Source organism: Ipomoea nil, unplaced genomic scaffold (assembly GCF_001879475.1).
Source record: "Ipomoea nil cultivar Tokyo-kokei standard unplaced genomic scaffold, Asagao_1.1 scaffold2690, whole genome shotgun sequence".
Classification (NCBI taxonomy): Eukaryota; Viridiplantae; Streptophyta; class Magnoliopsida; order Solanales; family Convolvulaceae; genus Ipomoea; species Ipomoea nil.
Genome location: NW_017619118.1, coordinates 1,137,301 through 1,143,690, shown reverse-complemented (window position 1 = coordinate 1,143,690; position 6,390 = coordinate 1,137,301).

Here is a 6,390-nt window from a genome sequence, read left to right as displayed (position 1 = left end):
AAAAAAAAAAAAAAAAAAAAAAAAAAAACTCCTAGCGTCCTGCTTCGCGGATGTCAGCCGAGTCTAGAATGGAGAGCAAATAAGAATTCCAAAGAAGCATACAGTGGTTATGAATCGGAGTCGGCAGCTAGGGGAGTGCACATGGCAGACATGGGAATTAATTTTTGTGAAGTCTAAGAGACACGTTTATGCATGGAAATTATTATATATAGAAAAAGGCATCTACATTTGGAGATTTCCCATGGTGGATACATACAGTACGTTTGCAACAGTGCACCTAAAGAAAGGCAAAAACACAACTCCAAAAATTCGTATTCTACCCATTTGAATGCCGGTGAAGCTGCTTGTTCAGGTCTTGCTTAGGTGGCAGCGAATGAGGGCCATATTGATGATTCGTATTCTACCATCTGCAAGATAAAACGCCACCGGCAAGGAGCCGGATATTGCTTTCTCCCCGACTTGTCTGGAGTCGGACTCGGATGCGGTGCTCAGCCGGGGACCACTACCTAAATCGGCTCCCATGCACTCCATGGTTCCATCTCGGTGGTAGATATAATCGATACACTCGCCGACTCCTTCATCTCTATGTAGGTCGCGCCGACTCATCCGGGCTCGGTGCACCGCCAAACATCGCCTACGGCGTCAATCGGACTCGAGCGCGGATGTGGAAAACGAAGTCAATCCAGCTCTGGCATCCTATTTGGTGCGAGTCCAAGAGAGCCATCGTGCAGCATGTCGCGGAGTCGGAGCAAGGGAGTCGGCGGTAGAGGAGTCGAAGGCAGCTCAAATACAAGAGAGCACGTCGACACTGGTAGCTTGTTGAAAAGACGCATGATGCGAGAATGGTACGTGGTTCCCATCTTGGTCAATAATTACTGGATTGGGATGATAAGGATGAAGGCGAACGATGGACTCGAACAAAGAAGGGCGATTTCGATCACTCAGCTCCTCCTCCGCGCCAATGCCCCGCTCTCGCCTCGCGACGAAGCGTCCCGGAAGAGGCGGATTGCCAACCGCTCACCCATGGCCTTGCCACCCTCAGCTGCCCACTTCCAGATCGCCATCACCACCAGACGACCGTCGAACCAAGAATGAGGCATTAAAGGAATGAAAGCTTTCATGGTTGTCCCGACGAGTCCGTCGAGTCTGCGTAAATTCACGCATGATTTAATTGTTAAGCCCAATCTCGCGTCGACACCCCTTTGCCGACCGCGTGCTTCTTAATTAGTCGACGGAAGCCTCCACCAAATCGTCGTTTGACTCCAAATATGGATACTCGTCGAATGATTTGCCTACATAACCAACGAAAGAAAGCCTGCCGACTCCCATACGGCCAAGAAAGTACGAAGATTCTCTCGCGGATTCCGTCCTCTCCGTGCAGTCATTCGGCCATCATGTGGTCGAGAAGCTCAAGCATGCAGGAAGTCGGAAGTAGGCAGGGGCGTTCGGAGAGCGATCGACTCGGAAGTACATGGTCGGGCATAGCAATCGGCGAATGGACGTACTATTAAACGGAAGTGATCGACAATATCATTTGCGACCAGACTAAGGGTCTCGACAGACAAGGACTCGATCATCATATGGTCGGTTGCGGAGTCGGAATCGGCATTCGAATTATGTTGAAGAGGCTCACGTATACCCCGTACGTGGATGAAGTCAGAGAGAAATTAAAATAAGCTCCGAGGTTATACAAAGTTGGAATCTGCGATCACTAACATGATAAGACGAGGATTTGCACTGACTCTTTGAAGGGGGAAGAAAGAAATCAGGAATGGCTTCACTGGGCTGGACTAAAGATCTTGCAATTGTTAAATCCCAAGCATATTTGAAGTGAATTCGCGAACAGAAGCAAGAAAGGCACAAAATATGAAGATTGGATTCTCCTGGGAAATTGTATGCAATGTTATGCGTGGTTGCTACAGATGGAAACATCCTTGGGCCTACGCCTGTACGTGACAATCATGGCAAGTATGGAAAGCAAAAATGATGGCAAGCAAACATTCGGCAGTTCACAAGGAGTCGGCAGGTGGCAGAGTCGGAGTAGGCAGCCGGTGATGGGGACGCGGTGCAGGAACCTGATTTGCAATCCGGCGGCTGCCCGCCCAAGGATGGTCAGCCTCCGACCGCGGGTTTGCACCAATATTCTCCTTATCGACTCCCGTAGTCGGCCGGTGCCCCCATGAGTACGTAACAAGTCGGGAAAGCACCTGGTGCTGTGCCGACCGGTTCACCAGTCGGCGGTCAACAAAGGCGCAGTCAGCAAAAAAGGAGCATGCAGACTTCTGCTCCTTTTTCATCGTAATACTCGGCTTGTTTAGGGAGCTTGGTGAGGACAGAAATCAAGATAAATGTTTTCTCAGATTTTTCTTTCTGGTGAGAAAAGGAGATAGGGAGAAGCAAATGAAGAGAGATGAAGCTGTTGAAGAGACTTTTGTGCATGATCTCGCCGACGCATGTACCATTCCAAGGCATACTCTCAGAACGGGCATGCATACTGACTGATGATGATGATCTCAAAACTGGAGTTATTTGACGGACAAATCCCAATGCATGAGATCTCGTAGCTTACTCATGGCTATCCCAAATGCACCGTCCTGGAACATGTTAAATTCAGTGCTGTGAGGATCCAAAAAGTCAATTTCGTAGGATTGGTAAAGGCCATGGAAGGAAATAAAGAGGCTAGGGCTCGAATCTTCTTAGCATCAATATTTTTTCAAAGTCTGACCGAGTATTATCTATCGGAGTTCGGCATGGCGAGGAAAGTATTATCTCTTATGAGAATTGGGAGGATGGATTTTTCTACCGAGTATTATCTATCGGAGTTCGGCGTGGCGAGGAAAGTATTATCTCTTATGCGAATTTGGAGGATGGATTTTTCTACATATGGCGAGCTTAATTCCCCGGCACATGTGCTGCACAGCAGGCTGGGATATATTCTGGGCGTGGGGCAAGAGAATGCATTCTAAAAGGTTGCTCATGGAATTTCTCATCTACAAGGGGCTATATAAAGGGAAGAAAGAGTAAAGCTGCAACCGAGAGTCACTCGAGTTAGTAAAAGAGCCAAGAGTCCGAGAAGTCTACTTAGAAAAGAAGAATCATAGCCAGGACTCGCCTCGAGCAGGGACTCGGCAAGAGAAAAAGAAAAGAAACAAGGGCTAATCATAGCCAGGACTCGCCTCGAGCAGGGACTCGGCGAGAGAAAAAGAAAAGAAACAAGGGCTAGGACCCTTAGAAAAAGCCAAAAGGGTCGCCTCGACTTAGGGACTCGGCAAGAAAAGATAGGAAACAAGGGCCCAGACCCTTAGACGTTTCCGAGAAAAAGCCTACAGGAGTCGCCTCGACTGAGGGACTCGGCGAGTATTGAGAGAAACGACGGGGCACTGACCCTAAACTGTTTCTGAGATAGAAAAAGCCTAATGGGTCGCCTCGACCGAGGGACTCGGCAAGAAAAGATAGGAAACAAGGGCCCAGACCCTTAGACGTTTCCGAGAAAAAGCCTACAGGAGTCACCTCGACTGAGGGACTCGGCTAGTATTGAGAAAAACGACGGGGCACTGACCCTAAACTGTTTCTGAGATAGAAAAAGCCTAATGGGTCGCCTCGACCGAGGGACTCGGCAAGAAAAGATAGGAAACAAGGGCCCAGACCCTTAGACGTTTACGAGAAAAAGCCTACAGGAGTCACCTCGACTGAGGGACTCGGCGAGTATTGAGAGAAACGACGGGGCACTGACCCTAAACTGTTTCTGAGATGGAAAAAGCCTAATGGGTCGCCTCGACCGAGGGACTCGGCAAGAAAAGATAGGAAACAAGGGCACTGACCCTTAGACGTTTCCGAGAAAAAGCCTACAGGGGTCGCCTCGACTGAGGGACTCGGCGAGTATTGAGAGAAACGACGGGGCACTGACCCTAAACTGTTTCTGAGATAGAAAAAGCCTAATGGGTCGCCTCGACCGAGGGACTCGGCAAGAAAAGATAGGAAACAAGGGCACTGACCCTTAGACGTTTCCGAGAAAAAGCCTACAGGAGTCGCCTCGACTGAGGGACTCGGCGAGTATTGAGAGAAACGATGGGGCACTGACCCTAAACTGTTTCTGAGATAGAAAAAGCCTAATGGGTCGCCTCGACCGAGGGACTCGGCAAGAAAAGATATGAAACAAGGGCACTGACCCTTAGACGTTTCCGAGGAAAAGCCTAAAGGGTCGCCTCGACTGAGGGACTCGGCGAGGAAAGAGAAAAGAAACAAGGGTTCCGACCCTTAGACGTTTCTAGAAGAAAGAGAAGAGAAACCGGGCCACTGTCCCTTAGACATTTCTTAAATGGAAAAAAAAAAAAAAAGATATCACCGAAGAGTCGCCTCAACTGAAGGACTCGGCGAATAAAGAAGGAATCGAGGGTTATAACCCTTAGAAGTTTATTAGAGAAAGGAAAAGTTACAGCCAAGATTCACTTCGACGGCTAAAGAGAAAGGGGCTCAGAGCCAGAAGGTCACATCCACTGAAGCAGTCGATCATACGGAAAACAAAGAGAAGTCATGAGGATGGAGTCGTGTAGAATGTTGAATAAAGAGTCGGCAAAAATCGAGGGGGCTAATAAAGGAAATTTTGTAGCAAGACAATATACTTTTCCATGCCCTGCTAACCACAAGACATAGAAAAGTGAGGGACTAGTTGATGGGGTGTGAACCCCGTGGGCTCGGGGCCCAAGAAGAAAAGAGATAAAACCCAGACAAAGAAGGGAAGCCCAAGAAGAAAATGGAGTAAGCCCAAAAGAGATACGGACCAAGCCAAGGAATCGGCTCGACCCGGGAGTCGGCGCGAGTGTGGGATCAACACGGGTAGGGGTCGGTCTAACTAGCCGTTATTCCTACATTATCTACCCTTAAAGCCCTATTTACTACCCTATTTACCTACCTCATCCTAACCCCCAAAGTTATTACCCCTTTTTATTTATCCAATTTATTATTCCTAATTCCCCTATTAAAACCCCTTGACCATTACAAATTAGCCAACGGCTACCCACATTTGAGGACCCATAACCCCCACATAAATACATACTTATTAGCCTAATGAATCCTTGTTAATTGCCCAACGGCTATATTCTTGAACTTGTTGCTATAAAAGGGGGAAAGGAGCAAGAGGTAGAGGAGGCCACTCGGACAGAGGGGGAGGCCACATATCACTCTTCTAAAAACACTCTCTCAAGGAAGACTCCAATCATCCATCCACACATGGGAGGACTCTCCCAAGCACTCTTCCTACACACTAGAAGACTCCACCACTCCTCCATGCATAGAGGAAGAATCCATATGAGAAGGCTCCACCACTCTTCCACGCATGAAGAAGACTCCATCTCAAATGTACAAAGTATAGTAGCTCTATCTCTACACAAGATCATATACACAAAATAGCCCTACAACATGTACAAAGACACCTACAACAATATATAGTGGAGTTAGGCTTGGCACCGCCCAAAAAGGCCCGTGGTTTTCCTTTCGGTTTCCACGTACAAAAGCATCGAGTTATATGTTCTACTTATTTTCCTATAAGCCGCATGTGAAAGGTGAATCCACCGACCAAGGTTGTGTTGGACCTCCCTGGGCCCGAAAACCCAAAAACCATCAAAATATATATATATATATATATATATATATATATATATGTGTGTGTGTGTGTGTGTGTGTGTGTGTGTGTGTGTGTGTGTGTGTGTGTGTGTGTGTGTGCGCGCACATATATATATATATGTGTGTGTGTGTGTGTGTGCGCGCGCACATATATATGTGCGCGCGCGCACACACACACACACACACACACCCCACACACACACATATATATATATATATATATATATATATATATGTATGTATGTATGTATGTGTATATATATACACATACATACATACATATATATATATATATATATATATATATATATGTATGTATGTATGTATGTGTATATATATACACATACATACATACATACATATATATATATATATATATATATATATATAGACTTGCGTTCAAATGAGGACAAGTATATTATAGAGGACTGTGAGGATAGATGTAGTGTACGTCATTAGCCTGTATGTTGTGTGCATGACCGAATGTAGTCGTGTGCCACAGTTTGTATGTCACGTGCATACATTTGTTAATTAATAGAGCCTGGGTTCGAAACCTGATGCTTACATGTATTCTTGTGTGCTATTATGTATTAAATTGTGTGCCTGATAGTAATTTGTTGTGTGCCCATTATTTGTCCTCACAGTCCTCTATATATTGTTGTCCTCATTTGAACTCAACCCTATATATATATATATATATATATATATATATATATATATATATATATATATATATATATATATATATATATATCTAGAGAGTTAATT